Raw genomic sequence first — 16,783 nt, forward strand, 5'->3', positions numbered from 1 at the left:
GACCTTTCTCTCTCTCTCTCTCTCTCTCTCTCTCTCTTTCTCTCCTTCTCTTTCTCTCTGTCTCTCTTTCTGCCTCTGCCTCTGCTTCTGCCTCTCTGTAACTCTGCCTTTCAAATAGATAAATAAATCTTTTTTTTAAAAACATTTATTACTACAGGAGGCTTCTCCCATAATAAACTCTGGAATATTTATTTATTTATTTATAAGGCAGAGTTACAGAGTGCTAGAGGCAGAGAGAGGCCTTCCATTCAATGATTCACTCCCCAGACGGCCAGAGCTGTGCTAATCTGAAGCCAGGAGCCAGGAGCCAGGAGCTTCCTCCAGGTCTCCTACTTGGGTGCAGGGGCCCAAGGACTTGGGACATCCTCCACTGCTGTCCCAGGCCATAGCAGAGAGTTGGGTCAGAAGTGGAGCAGCCAGGACTCAAATCGGCACCCATATGGGATGCCAGGACTGCAGGCGACAGCTTTACCTGCTATGCCCCAGCGCCGGCCCAAACCTCTAGAATCTATAACGTGCACTTCCCTTCCTGTCCCAAGAGCATAGCTCTACGGCCTGCGTGTGCCCCCTGATTGAACACGTAGTGTCTCCTGTGTAAGTTTCCTCTCTTTGAGGACTGTCTTGATGAAGGTGAACCTTCACTTCACCTATGCTGCTATAGCTTTCTTTCTGTCCAGCTGTTCCACAGTTGAAACCTGAAAGCTTTTCTTTCTCCAGCTATCTTTCAATTCATCCTCGTCTTCCAGGCAAGGTGTATACTGCCAGTGTTGCAGTGTGGGTTATTCACAAACAGTCTCAGCCTCTCCGTGAAGTCTTTTTTATTTCTCTCCTCTCTTCCCTTTTGTGCTTTGCTCCTGTCTAACATCAAACAGCTAATGCCATGCCTTTTGGTCTCTGGCTTCAGGCAGTGTTCACAGTCTTTAGGTTACTCCAGTACTGTTCTCCATTTGTGAAACTCAGACTTGTGTTTAAAGAACCAACTCAAATGTTATTTCTGCTGTGAAGCCCTTTCCAGCTCCTCAATACAGATTTACTAAGTCTTTTCCCCCTGGAGTTTCATGAGCGCTCTCTTGCTGGAATCAATGCCTTTCCTTACACCTGCATTTTTCTCTAGACAGTAAGCTTCTTTTAGTCAATTATTCATTCTTATTTCTCTGATCCTCTGAACCTCATCACTTCTTCCTACTGACTAACTTGTAGACCTGGCTTGGATCTCAACCTTTTTTTGCTCATACATTTATCCAATAAATTTAAAAACAATGCTTTGAAATTATCAATATATCTCAAGCACTTACTAAATTACGGACACTTTGTCAAGCTTCTCACAAATTCTCAAATACCCCTACGGAGTGGAAATTGTTATTATCCTCATGCAGATCAGAGGATTTGAATACTATGTCCAAAATCATACAGTTAGCAACTGATAAACGGACTGGCTCTTTTCTGGGTCCAGGACTAATGAACTTCAGCGAGGGAAGTGTATCTAACACAGTTGAGGCAATCTATCATACACAAATACTAAATTGTCTAAGTACTAAGCATTTACAGAGCAAAGATTCAAGCATTATTGTATGTATCTTGATGGAGTCAGCTTATCGTTTCCCTTCCAGATAGTAGCTTTACAATTTTGTAACTTATACAATTTATAGATCCACCTGTATCAGTTTGTGGGTTCTATTTACTTCTATTTGAAAACAAATACTTGTTTTCAGAAGTTGATGTTACTCCTCTAAGATGAACCTCCTGGCTTTTGTTTGCTATTGTTACCCATTTCCAGTTTCTCCCTAGGTTATATCACCATCCAATCTAGAACAACAAATTTAATTAATTAATATGATTTATCTTTAAGATGAATGAAAATGAGACTAAGGCAACACTGAATATTTTGGCAGCTCATTGTAAATTAAACTAGTGGTCAATCTTTCTGCTATTTTGTTGTTCATAAGAGATTTTGTTAGAGGCAAACATCTCATTCTGATGAGTTTTTTCTAGATCACTGTAGAGAGAATAGTTGGCTGATTGGGTAAGGAGCTTAGTCTACTACAGAATCGAGGGTCATGTCCAGATAAGATTGAAGGCCACTATCTGCAAAGAACATAATCTAGAATTGAGATCAAGTTACCAGGTCATGGTCTGAAGATAGAGATCAGAATATAAGCAGTAGAGACAACAGAATCCAGAGATATAAGTCTTCAAAAAATTCAAGCACATTATGAAAAGCTATGAATGGATTTAAAATATTTTTGCACCAAAATAAGCTTAACTTTTCATTACATGTTTTCACAAATGTTTTGAATTACACTTACATAACCACATTCCCTATATGAAAAGATCTAACCCTTATATAAGTCTGGCCAAGCCAACCGGCACTACTTCCCCTGTTTTCCTGTGTGCTAGGAGCATGACTTGTCTAAGCCCACCTTGGGTATGTCTGTAATACATGGATCCAGAGCACTGTGTCACTCTTCAGTTCTCTATCAGTTGTACATACAGACGTGATGCCTGAGAGCAATGCTTCATGAGACAGGAGCATCAGCAAAAAGCAAAGAAAACATTATGTCAATGTGAATTCTGATGCTTTATAAAGTGATGCAATTTGCTGTATAAAACTTGGAAACAAACTAAACAATTAACCTCTCTACCAACAAGAATAATAGCAAGAAAACTGATGGCTCTGTGCATTGAGATATCATAAAGCCTTGACTGTAACAGCAAGATAGGTAATGGAAAATGGCGACATCCACTTAAAAAATCCAACCTCCAGAAATCTGCAGAATGACAATGTAAGACTAAGGGGCAGACATCCTTACGACTCTAAAAGTTTCTTTATAGTCATGTAATGTGAACTCAATTTGTGAGATATTTTGTGTTAACTTTTTGAAGCTTAAGAATATCTGTTTGCTACTCTTTACCTTATCATGACATGAGAGTGTAAAGTATACCTGAAAAACCACTGGTAATGCAATTTAATTTAGGTTTCATCCTTTCTGCAGATTATAAAATATCACTTAGAAGGCAAAGGACATGTTCACATAATCTATCTCAGCCAGACTTTTTATATCAAGCAGTCTTCATGCAAAATGGACCCTCTTTTTTTAAAAGATTTATTTATTTATTTGAAGTTCGAGTTACAGAGGGGCAGACAGAGAGAGAGAGAGAGAGAGAGAGAGGTCTTCCATCCACTGGTTCACTCCCCAGATAGCCACAATGGCCAGAACTACACAGATCTAAGCCAGGAGCCAGGTGCTTCTTCCAGGTCTCCCATGTAGGTACAGGGGCCCAAAGATTTGGGTTATCTTTTATTGCTTTCCCAGGCCATAGCAGAGAGCTAGATCTGGAAGTAGAGCAGCCAGGACTTGTACTAGCGCCCATATGGGATTCTGGCACTGCAGGCAGTGGCTCTACCTGCTATGGCGTAGCTCAGGCACCAGAATGGACCCTCTTAAGCTGTTTTAGGATGACGGCTTGTATTAGAAGGAAATTTTATCCAGAAAGAGTAGATGGAAGCTCAGCTCCTCCTTTTGGTGTCTATGAGAAACTTTCACAATTTATTTTAATCATGTGAGCTTCATATTCCATATCTGGAAAACTATACTCAAATTACGTCCTTCAGAATGATGGCATCGTTTTTCTGATCACTTAGTCTTCTGTAGAGTAGGGTTCTAGCGTGGCTGTGGTAGAGGCATTCCCTCACCTCCAGCTGTATCTGATGCTGCTGAGAAGGCAGCATGGGGAGGGGCTGTGAGAAGGTTCCATGAGATACACTACTGGCTTGTTGCTGCTGGTTTCTATACTGAGGGCAAACAATCCCCAGTAACGTGACTCAGATCATGGGGTCATTTTATACAGCCTTCATGGCCATCATTATTTCATTTTTAGAATTATGTATCCAAATCTATAAAGTACAAAATTCTTACAAGGGAAATGGAAAACTCAGAATCCAAGAATTATTTCATTCAGGTTCTCATTTCTGGAAATAGTTTCAAGAAATAAGCAGACACGTCCCATACATTTCTCTTATTGTTCCAATTCTGAATGCAGAAACAGACCTTGGAAAGTGAGTATTCCTCAAATTGATGAAATATTGAACTTTGGAAATAATAACAAGTCTATTTGTGAGATGTTATAAAAATATTCATTTATTCTTTAGGTAACCACATAGATATGTGACCAAATATAAGTTTTCTATGTATTTATTATTTGAGAGGCAGAGAGGGAAAGAGAGACAGTGGACCATCCTTTTGTTCATTCTCCAAATGCCTGTGACATCTAGGGCTGGGCCGGACAAAAGCCAGGGGCTGGAAACTGAAACTAGGGCGCCCACGTGGGTGACAGGGGTCCAGCTACTTGAGCCATCATCTGCTGCCTCCCATGGTGAACATTGAAAGGAATCTGGAATCAGGAATGGAGCCAGGACTGGAACCCAGGCATGCTGGAATGAGATGCACATGTCTCAGCCAGACAGCCAATCAGTTGGCCAAAATCTTTCCGCACTAAACTTTCTGTGTGACCTATTTTAACCCATTAAACTGTTTATGAAATAAATCAATATGTACTGTGAAAATTAATCACCAGTATATTTTCAAAATTGGCTTTAGGGGAAAAATACTTCAGACATCACCAAATATTGTAAGACACTAAAAATATATTTCAATTTGTTTGATAAAAGTTAAATTATAAAGTGTGGAATATATACCTATATAGTTAATTAATGTGAGACAGAAGATAAACTTATAAAGGTGCAAATAATAAAAATCACAAAGGTAAAGGCTGACATATTTAAATAAATCAGAATTTAAAATCTTACTACATTTATATTGGTATCACATATAAAGTACAGATGGATATATTTTCTTTATGAAGCATTCTTGTATACTAATAACAAAAGCTTTCTACAAAAATTGCAAGTAATAACTCACTGGAGAAATAGAAGCTGGTATCAAGCATGAATACAAAACCACAGAATTTTTAGTGAATTCAGATGCAGAATTTAAATGAAAAGATATTATTTTTAGTTGTTGAATTGTGGGGCTGGCATTTGCATAGCAGTTAAGATGCAGTTTAGGGTACGTATTCCACACCAGAGTGCCGGAGTTTGAGTCTTGGCTCCACTTCTGTTTCCACCTTCTGGCTTATGTGTGCCCTGGGAGGCAGCAGATGATGGCCCACGTACTTGGTTCCCGACACGCATGTGGAAAACCTAGATTGAGTTTCTGGATCACATTTTTTGCCTGACGCAGCCCCTGCTGTTACAGGCATTTGGGGAATATACAAGCAGATGGAAGATTGCTCTCTTTCCATTTCCCTTAAATAAAAAATAATAAAGATTAGGAAAGGACACAGTTTTTACTTGTTATGGCGGAAACAAACAAAAAAAGAGATCAATGATAAAGAGATGTATTAAGAGGAGTTTAACGTATAAATTGTAGTTGCTGTAAATTGGTGTGTCTTCTGAGGAATGTATTTAGCAATATGGATTTAGCCTTAGAATATTCATATTATTTTTCTTAGTTTTCATCTGAGATGATATATCCAAGGGTATTCATCAGAGATGCATATAAAATGCACCTACATAGCAAATAAAAAATTGCTGAACAACACAAAAATTCTTCAGTAAATACAGTCAGGTGATGGAATATTATACAGCCATTGCAAATATATTTTCAAATAACATTTTCTATTAAAGGAATAGCTTGATAATTTCTTTAAATTTAAAAGAAGAGAGCACACATAGAAAAGTAAATTGAATTATAGATCGGGAACTGTAATTTTGTAGGCAAATCTGGAGAGATTAGAGAGCCACAACAGAGCCGGCCCTTGAGACCTCATTTCTGTTTGTGGCACAGGAAAGAGTTATGAAATGAGTGAGGGATGTAATTAGTTCAGATGTGCAAGCTACACAGCTCTGGGCATGGGAAGATGTGACTAGAACTTCAGCAGCCTTTGAGACCACCTGCTTAGCAATGTTTAGGGAAAGGTGGTAAGAGAAGTCAGTGAGGTTTTTGGTATCTTAAATATCCAGATTATATACTTATCACTCAAATCACTAAATACAAATATAGCGAAGACAGGATCAGCATCAAAAATTGTGGGAGCGGAGCAAGGATCCGATGCCATGATGTCATGGACATGATGCTGGAAGAATAAAGCAAAATAACTCAGGGATTCATGCCAGGCCGTTTACTGCTCAAATGGAGACTCCAAACTTCAGTAGGAAGCAAAAGATAGCCCAATGTCAAATTTACCTTACAATATTCAATGTGCACACAAATATTTTAGCATATTGCATTAGGTAATGTCTAAGTGCTGGGTATAATATAGTGAACAAAACAAATTTCTTATCTCATGAGTACTCTGCCTTCATTGAGTATACTGACATTGAATAAGTCAAATAATAAGCCATTAGTCAAATACATAATTACAAATATGATGTATTCCTTAAAGTAAGAGCATAGAATAGTATGAAAAAGCATACTTGGGGGTGTCCCAGGTATACCTCCTCGCACCAAAACTGCATGGGCATGGAGTGAGCAACAGTGTGACATGTTTGTCTATGTTATGGACATATGTAATGAGATAGACCTAATTTAGTAACAGGAACATTTCTCTAATTATAATTAAAGTAAAACAAGGTTCCTGGTGATATGTACAGAATAATCCTATTTGTTTACAATATAAATCCAGCTCTACATATAGCCTATTTATTACATGTATTATCATCTATCTGCCCTCTGTCTATAATCCTGAGCATAGAAACACACACGCACACATACACACATACACCCCTAGACATATACATATTTAGGCACACATTCATGTCCACACGCTCTGCACATCAAATTCTCACCTATCATTCAAGATCAGCTCAAATTGTATTTTCTATTATCCCCAATTTGAAGCTCCAAGACACAGAATTATGTCAGCTGCCTAGATGAGAGACAGTTCAATGTGTGCTATCCTCTCTGGTTTTAGTGTTCTGACTCCTTGACCTTAATAGAATTCTTGTTGTTTTTTGATAGCCTCTTTCTACCTTTTGTAAGAGTATTTTTAACAGCATTGGGGATTTTAAAATATTGTATTGCAGTAGGCTTTCAAGATCCCTAAATTATCAACTTGCTGAGAAATGTTCTCCCAGAACTTTATCAAATTTGTCTCTAATCTCAGAATCTAGGACAATGTGCTGTTTAGTTTCTAGTAAATTATTTCTGAATACAGAATGAACTATTTCCTCTCAAATCTTATATTTTTAATCAATAAAGTCTACTGTTTTTCAACAATCATGCCATTGATATTTAGGGTAAATATTTATTTGGGGAGCTGTCATTTGCATTACAAGATGCTTGGCAGTGTTTCTGACCTCTAGCAACCTTCCACTATCAGTACCAATTGCGGAATTCAATGTCTTCGGACATTCTTCAATGTCCCCATGGAGGGGCGAGGGAGAGGGAGAAAAACACTTGCACAGAACCATTATTATCAGATCAGACCATATGAGAAGCAATGTTGCATATATTTAAATGATAAAATTATACTTTGAATATCAGATTTTTAGCCAGCATTGTTAATGTTTGTGATGAAAATGAAATTACCTGCAATGAATTCTTGCCTTGATTGAGTCTTTCCTTGGCACTTCAATGAGGAATAGCTATGCCAGAAAGAAATATGTTAATACCTTGTATGATAAAAACATCTCAATGGGTATTATAAGGGAGAGGAGAGAAAGACAGACAGTCAGAAAGAGGCATACACGGGGTGGGGGGAGGAGGTGAGGGGTTGTCTGTGTAGCTGTGACAGAGCCAAGTAATTTCCAGAGCTTTCCTGCGAAGAATTAGCTGAGTTTTTCCCTGCTCTGCTGTCTCTTCTGAGTCAGTTAGTCTCTCCCACCTCATCTCTCCCAGCACAAGTTGGCATGGCAGCAATGCCCATAAGAAACTTAGTGTCAGTCTTGCAAAAATAGTTGGAGCAATCCTGTGGCAGAGATTTTCAAGCTCTGGTAACAAAGGAAATGCAAACTCAGGCTGGGAAAAGGCTAAGTCCTATTGGTGAAGTTTATATATGTAGTAATGCAACTTTTACTTGTTCCAACTATAGATTCCCTGTTTTCTCCTACTCTACTGTTTCTACTGAGTGAAATTTTTTCAATCCATCAATTATTTAAGGACAAGGGAAACATTGTTAAGGATATGTTGAAAATGAAGAGCTGAGAGAAAGAATACATAGACAAGAACATCTGCCTCTTATTAGACTGGAGGCTGAAGTGTTATCCTTGTTTCAATCATCAAACATGTGGAGAGTTGTACTTGGGGATACCAATGAGAGGTCATAGGGTATGCTTTCCCAGTAGCTTATCATTAGGATAATCAAATTAGGGCAATTGTGAGCATAAAAGGTGAGCTATTAATAAATACACTGGAAAACAGGCATAACTGAGACTGATCTGGCACCAAAACAAGATGTATGGCTCCACATTTTATCAAAATGCGGAGACCAAAGACACCTGACAAACAGGACTTTTATGGCCTTAGAAACATGACACATGAAAAACTGAGTTTTTTGAGCAATTATACTGAAACTTATATGCTGGGGTCCTGAGGTGGGAAGAGCTAAAATCCACAAAATATTCTCAATTTTTAAGCATGAACTACATGTTATCCTCATAAAATAGAACACAATGTCTTCCACAATCCTCATATGCTTCCAGACAACCAATTTAATTACCAATCGAATGCTATAATTTAGTGATGCATTGATGATTTGGCATGAAAGCTGAATCAGTTCTTTTCAAAGCTGTTAATTGAGCATGGGATGTGTGTCAGACACCACCCATTTTGGGGTCAAAGATAAAGAAAGTGGCTCTCTTCAGGCAGTTTCTCATCTGTAGGAAACGATTGCAGTGTGGTGGGTATTCTTTTTAAGGGAGGTTTTAGAATTTGTTTTAGTAAAGAGAGTGATAATTACACTCATTTTACCTGCTTTCCGAAACCTTTCTTTTTAACAAGCTAAGAGTACAGAAATATTTGCACCTGACATGTAATAGCAGCTCACTGTAAATACGTATGTATTTGGTAAAAACATATGGTGTTGTATCTAAGTAACCTCATTTAAGCTTTACAATATTATTTAGAAGATGTGTTATTATCTCATTTAACAGCTGAATACACAAGGATTTTCAGTGGCAGTGACAATTTTGAACCACAGGATACAGTAGAGCTGGGTCAGGTAAAACTTTCCCCTAAAATTTACTCTGACACCCTCTTTGGCTTTACCTGGATGATGGATGAATGACTTTATGTGACTTCACAGTGGTGGCAGAAAAAGCATTTGGAATGCCATCCCAGACATCAGGCCAATTGCTTTGCCAAAGATAACACACATGGAAGCCCTATTGAATATATATTCTATTCTATTAAATATAAGGCATTATATTTCTTTCAAAGACAAAGATTACTGATTCTTTGTTCTAGGCAAAACAGAGAATCCAGACTGGATCCACCATTTGCAAAATGAGGTGGATAAGAAACCTGTATAACCCTCAATTTATTTGGAGTATTGAGGAAGTACATTGTCCCATAATCTCTCATTCTTAGTAATATTTATGACATTAGAATGTCATAGAATTGAAAGAATAAGAAAGAATGCTTTGTAGTCTTTTGTTCTAGCCCCAGTACTGCAAACAAGGCTGTGACAGATGCATGCTGTAACAACTGGGATGCAGTGGAAAGGGCAGAGGGTTTGATAGAAGACTTAGCATTAGACTTGGAATGGTCTTGTGAGGACCAAGAATTTATAGCCTGGGTGGCAAGTTAAAATGGCAAAGGAAAGAAACAAGATGTCAACCTTAGGGAGAAATTGTTAAGTTCTTCCCCTTAGAAAGTATGTTGGAGGTATCTGTACTTTGAGTAAAGAAATAGGCAGAGTACAACCTTTATCCTGGCTTCCCTGTATGAGCTATACCTCTGAGTAAACCAAATAGGGAATAAAAGTAAATTTTCTCTTATATTGTTTTCTATTAATGTGTGCAAATTTAATGCCTTGATTAACAAAGCTGGTAGTGTATATTTATGGCTGATAACATCAGTGAATGAAATACAATCATGATTTTCCTCCTGGTGAAAGAACCATTTGACTTGGGTAGGACCTGTAACTTCTTTAAATCTTTTTTCCATATCACTAGTGAATATAAAATAATACCAACCTATGAAAGTTGCTATGAGAATGGAATGAGATAACAGACACAATAATAATGTACATAATTTAGTAGAGGACTAGATATGGATTTTGGTAAAAATGAATAGTCCTCACTGCCTCATTGCTTCTGAGTGTTGGCTTCATTCTCATTCCTGGTGCTTTACACTGTTGCCTTTACACTGTTCTGACTTCTCAATTCCTGTGAGCTTCTGAGCCATGAACCAAGTTGTGCTTTATTGGGTTACAAATAGGGAACAGCAAAGGGAAAGGAACTGACTTCACTAATGTATTTATCGTTCAACAAAACTTTATTGAGTGGCAACTTTGTGCAAGGCACCAGGAAAGACACGAGATCTCTCAACTCAGAAATACAGAGTTTCTGCTTCATGGGGTTTACCATCTTATAAAGGAGAAATAATGAGTAAATGATTATACAAGTCATTAAATCACACAGGTTGAGTTTTGCGTTGAGATTTTACTCCTGCAATACTTTTAATGGAACACTCAACCTAAAATTATTTTATAACTATGGGCTTTGGGGTTTAGTGTTTCTAGATTTATTAATTAGAGGAGATGATTGGAAAGCAAGGAATTATCTCACTTAAGGAAATGAGCTTCTTGATGAGGCAATCAATGTGTCATCCCTTGAAGGGTTCATGCTGGCTTCATGGGATGTTACTATTTTTTTGGATTTTGTGAACATCACAGCACATGTTTGCATACAAGATCATGTTACAGACAAATTCTTCAGTCCCCCCAAAATTCACATATAGAAATCCAGTCTCCTCTGTGGGGGTACTTGGAGATGTGGACTTTGGGATTACCATGTCCTCATAAGAGAAATTACAGAGAACTCCCTCACCCTTTCTTCAGTGTAAGCACACAACTAAAAGATGGCCCTCTATGAACTAAGAGTTCATATACTTATGCCTGTGTATAAATATAATTAAACTGCTTTTGTTAATTAATAGCAAACCTAGCCTGAGAGCTCTGAACACGGCCATTCCATGCCTCGCCAACCACAGAATATTTTTGTTTATAAGTCAGAGAGTCTGTGCCACTTTGCTATGGCAGCCCAAGCAGACTAAGACAGATCCTGAACTGGACAATGGCTACAGAATATAGATTCTCCATTCTAAGGAAATGGGATGCATTTGGCTGATATGTAGAATAGTGATAATGGGTGGACAGACTTGATTTTGACTACTGGGTACTCTGATTTTTCTGGTGCATACTGAGGTGAACACTTCAGGTAAGTGTCCTTGTATCAAAAATCAAAACTGCAAAACTATCTATGCCTAAAGTGAATTCTGTCAACAGTTTGAAATAATCTCATTGTCAAAATATATTCTATCAAAATGTTTAAGCCTCTCTTTCCTCCTCAAAATGGAACTGTGGAGTAATGAAGTTCATTTTGCTTAATACTGCATCTATTGTGAGGAACGGGCTTAACAGTGATGTGTCTCAGGCACTGGGAGACTCCATGTGGGTGGATGAGTAAAGAGAAGGATCCTTCTCTGTATTGGGAGAGGGCTGTGCTACAGTTGTAGATAAAAGCTTGCTATGCAGGAAGAAGAGACAGGATTCCAGGGAAGTGGGAAGTGGGGTAAAGGAAAGTTGGAGATGCACCTCCTTGTCTCGCAAGCCTGCTTCTTCCTGCTTCTCTCCTCCCACCGCCTTGGCTGGCTCTTTGAGGACTCAGTGGGGATGGCAAGAAATGCCCGTCTCCTGCTTAGAACTGTCACAACATCTGCCCCAGACCAGGTCACTGGGATTGAAATCTCTGGACACGATTCCAGCTGTCTAGGAAGGCACGGAGGTCTATGCAAATTAGGTTAGGTGCCCACCCTCAGTCTTGTCAACCGTATCATGGGGATGGGGTCTTTCTTGCAACTTGGCTGTAATGAACCCAGTTACATAAATGAGATGGACAGTTCCCAGGGAAACAGGATGTCTTTAACTCACAGCCTGGAAGAATGCCTTAAATAATATCCACTGTTATAATCATTTTAAGGTTTTGAAAGAAGTATTGACTTACAAGAGTAAATTTTAAGTGTTCCACAAAAAGTGTATGTATGTGAGGTAAAGCGTTTGCTATTTAACTCAATTTCATCATTCACCGTGTGTATGTATTTCAAAACATCATCTTGTGCATAATAAACATATACAATTTTTGTCAGTTAAAAGTCAATAAATAAGTAAAATAATTGAGAGGGAGAATTTACATTCTAAGTGAAAAATGTATATGGCAAACAAATCTGTTCAGAGACACTGATAACCAAAACAAAAGATAATGAAAATTAATCTTCATTTTGCCTGTGCATAAATATAATTGAATTGCTTTTTTAATTAATAGCAAGCTTAGCCTGAGAGCTCTGAACACCCCCATTCGCATGCCTCCAAGCACTCTCAAATCTGCCTGAGCTGTGTTGTGCTGCAGATAACACCGTGAGGCAGGGGCTTCTGCCTTTGGGAGACTTTAGGAGAGAGGTGGCTAAGTCCCCCAGAGGACAACTTCTGATATTTAGGACACACTCAGAGCCCCAGAGCTGCCAAGGCACAAGGATGCAAATACTTAGGGGCCTGGCAATTTGACAGGGAGCCAAGTTGCCTCTTATGCACTGGAAATTAGATGAGTAGTGATTATCTCAAACCCCTGTCTAGTGCACTGTGTTCTGCAACAGCCAATAAACTCCTGCCCCCTCAACGTATCCCAACCATCTTCTAGCATTTCTGAAAGAGGTGGTCCTTGCTTTGCCTGTATAAAACTTCTATTATCTTAGCAAAGTTACAAAAAATTTGTTTTATTGAATATTTATTTTTTAGTGAATATATGTTCACAAAGTGCATTCATTTTGGTTGAGGGAATAAGAAAGGAAATAAGAAAGATGCAGCTCATGCCTCTGAGAAGTTCTTGCAGTTTCTTTTCTGACCATCTTTGTGCCACTTTGTGTCATTGTGATTTTTGCTGATTCCCTGCTAAGGAAAAGCTTTAGAGAGATTTACAGGGAGGACTGCATTGGGTTGATAGGTTTATATTTTATAGAAGTCAGTAAGTCTTAAAATTCGGGTACGGCTCTAGCTTGTCTTTCAGTTGTGTGTGCACACACAGCACACAATGTTGCTTTTAGTGGATATTCGGTACAGATCTTTGCTTTCACCAAATATCTGCAGTATTTATTTTACTTAACCCTCCCAACCTGCTATTCTTAACAAGGACTCCTCAGGTAAAAAATAAATTGCAAATGGTTTTATAGTATTTTGTATAGTTGATTTTTTTTGAGATCAGAAGAAAAATTAATGAAACATGGGAAGTTTTCATTTGATTATCAACTCTGACTAACAGAAAATACAGGAAATCAAATGCTCCCTCAAATGCCAATCAAATGCATGCCTCAGCATTTTTCCACCTGGGTATCCTCTGGGTTTTTCAAATTAACATGTCTGGCCTGGTCCTGTCCATGTCCATGCTGCTCTGCCCAACGTGCTCTTCCACTTGTCAAGCCTTCCAAGATTGCTTTTTTCTGTTACTCCAAACATCCAGCCAGGTACCAGATAGTACCTTTCTGATGCCCCTGCAATGTATTTTAGCTATCAGTTCTCTCTTACCAGAATTACGGAAATAACACTGAGTGTTCTCATTTCACTGGTTTTGGTCTTTGCACTTTTACCCACCCGAGCGCACTGCAGCCAAGGTAATCTTTTTAAAACATAAGAGCATGGTCATCCAATTCCACGCTTTAAATCCTTCCAAAGCTCTCAGTCTTGCAGTTAAATCCATGCTCCCTTGCATAGCACGTACTGCCATAATCTGGTTTTTGCTTGAATTTTCAACTTAGTTTCCTGCCAGCCCCTGCACTCCCAGCTGTATGTGCTGTAGTTTGAAAGAAAGCAAATTTTATTTTTTCGAAATTCTTCACATCTCTCCAGTTTGTAGAGTTCTGTTTCACTCTTAACAGATCTGCCAAGAGCAAAGGAACAACCTCAATTCCTTACACAATGATTAGCCTACAATTTGTTCCAGTGTGAAGTTGTCTGGACTTTTGATGTTCTCGGTTATTTCTACCTCTCTATTTCTGTCCCTACTGCCCAGAGGGGGTTCAGAAACTGGAGCATCAGCAGAGGGGAAACACATGCTTATAGATCTGGTACCTAGTAGCTCCCACTCATTCGATCTTCTGTCTGCTGCTGTTTTATCATTTGTAGAAACAGGAGACTGATTCCTGGGCCCTTGGCAAGCACTCAGTCCTAGCCCCTGGTGGCTGCTCCCCACTAATTTGCACAAGCAACATTATTTAATAGTAATGCAAGAATTAATATTAACATATAATTACCCTTCCTATTAATTTATATTATATTAATACCTAAGTATAAATGCCAGTCTTTCAGGCCAACATTACTTTACATGTACCAATTCTTATGCGTAGAATTCCCTCCCATGCCCAGGCTCTTTCCCCCTAATTTAGCACCTAATAAATCTCACCCTGGCTTCCAGATCCACTCATCTATCTCACCATTTATATCCCTTTCTTCAAATGCATTCTCTCAAAGGGCAGCTTGTTATGTTCTCAGAAGCACACACCATTCTGCACACACCCCTCTGACTCAACACAAGGCGTGCTGAGGACCACCTTTGCATCCATTTTACTCTTCCACACTGGACCGAATTCTTCATGCCTGCAGGAGCGTCTGCCACTGCTGTTTCCACGGTGCTGAGTAGTTGCTCAGGAAATGTCCATCAAACCAGCCCTATGCACCTCCTTTGGAAAAATAATAGAGCTTACTTGTTTTACCGATGAACTATTTATAAATTCATTTGAAATAGATTCACAGGACATCAGAATAGGAAAGAAGCTTTGAAATCATCAGATGGCAGTGCCAGCTGTTTCCCATGGAAATTCTGAAGCAAAGTATGTGGACAAACGAGGAGGAATCTCTAGAAGATTCCACTGGAAGCAATTTTTGTTTCCCAGACTTGTCTGGCCCTTGTGATGCAAACATATATGTTGCTGTGGATTCGTTTCTGAGAGGAAGAGCGTGGTGGGGGCAAGAGGCATGGAGTCACCACACAGACCCCAGGAGCCGGGTGAAAGCAGGCACCACACATATATCTGATAATGAGCTCTGGGCTGCACAGACCTCTCCCACTAGGGTTCCTTGGGCTATTTAAAGAGAACTAACTCCCAAGCCTGGGTGCCAGGATTTCTCCAGGCCATTGATATGTAGAGAATTGCTCAGTGTGCCTATGCCCATAACACTCGCCCATTGACTGATTTAATGGAACTGGGTTCTGTTGAAGATTCTCCCACTGATACAAATGTGAGGATGGTCTCAGAGGCTGTAACACCATCTTTCTCCATGTCACAGGAGCCTTTCTACTCACAGGGCTAACTACTGCAAGCAGCATTGTGCACAGCACTCTCCATGTGTAACAGTTTTTTGCAAACATCTGCACTTTTAGGATTTTGTCTCTTTTTAGTGTATATTTGTTTAGTTGAAGGGGGGAGACAGAGAGAGAGAGAGAGAGAGAGAAATCTCATTTGATGACTCACTCCTCCAATGCCTGCAACAGCTTAAGGTTGAGCCAGGCCAAAGTCAGGTGCCAGGAACTCCATCCAGGAGTCCCACTTGGATGGCAGAGACCCAAGTACTAGATCCAACATTTGCTTCCTCCCAGTGTGCACATTATGGGGAAACTGAATGGAATGTGGAGACAGGATTCCAAACCAGGCATTCTAATATGGTGTGGGGGTATCCAAAGATTCAACTTAATCCACTGTTCCATAGTACCTGCCCCCAAGATTCCATTTCTGAGTCTCTCCTGGGGCTAGTTCTTTATGTATGGAATGTGTGTATAGGATGATAAGAATTCTCATCCCTTCTTCTTTCCCAGGGAGAAGGCTATTTCCTACTGAAGACTAGATGCTCTTCTATTGATTTTATAGCTCAAATGTCAAATTTGGCAGGGCTTGCAGCTAAGCCTCAAGATTCAGCACAGAGGGAGACTTTTTTGCCCTCCCTCTTCCTTGTGCCAGGCCATGGCAGGTCTTCCCAGGGTCAGCCCTGCCATGTCTCAGAAATCTCACTTTGACTCTGTCTTCAGATCCAACCAGTGAGTGGTCTCAGACGTATCACTTAATAGCTTATGTGGTTGATTTCATCAAAGGAGCTTTTGAATTTTACCTTCTGAATTCTCAAAAAGCCCCCTATCTCCACCCACACCAGGCCCTACGTGCTATGGTTTCCTCATTTACACTGCAGCCTGAAATGTGCCAGAAACTGCCTTCGTGCCTCTGTGAGTGTGAATGTTTTGAGAAAATTACTCATCACTCAAATGTCAAGATATTGAGCCCCTACCCGCACAAATAATTCTGGAAAGGACACAGATGAGGCATCACCACTGCCCAGGCTGCCAGGAATGTTGGGGGCCTTGCTGCCCAACTCATACCTTTCTCAGGGAAAGAGTAGACCCAGAAACACTGCCGGCCATGCTGCCCACCCCAATCCCCTCAATGGCAGCTCCCCCTGACTTCTTCCTGAGGTCACTTCGGAGACCAGTAAGCCCCTGTAGTGAATATTTCACCCTCAGATACCC

The sequence above is a fragment of the Oryctolagus cuniculus genome, chromosome 2, assembly GCF_051225735.1.
Source record: "Oryctolagus cuniculus isolate XC-2025 breed Fujian yellow rabbit chromosome 2, ASM5122573v1, whole genome shotgun sequence".
Classification (NCBI taxonomy): Eukaryota; Metazoa; Chordata; class Mammalia; order Lagomorpha; family Leporidae; genus Oryctolagus; species Oryctolagus cuniculus.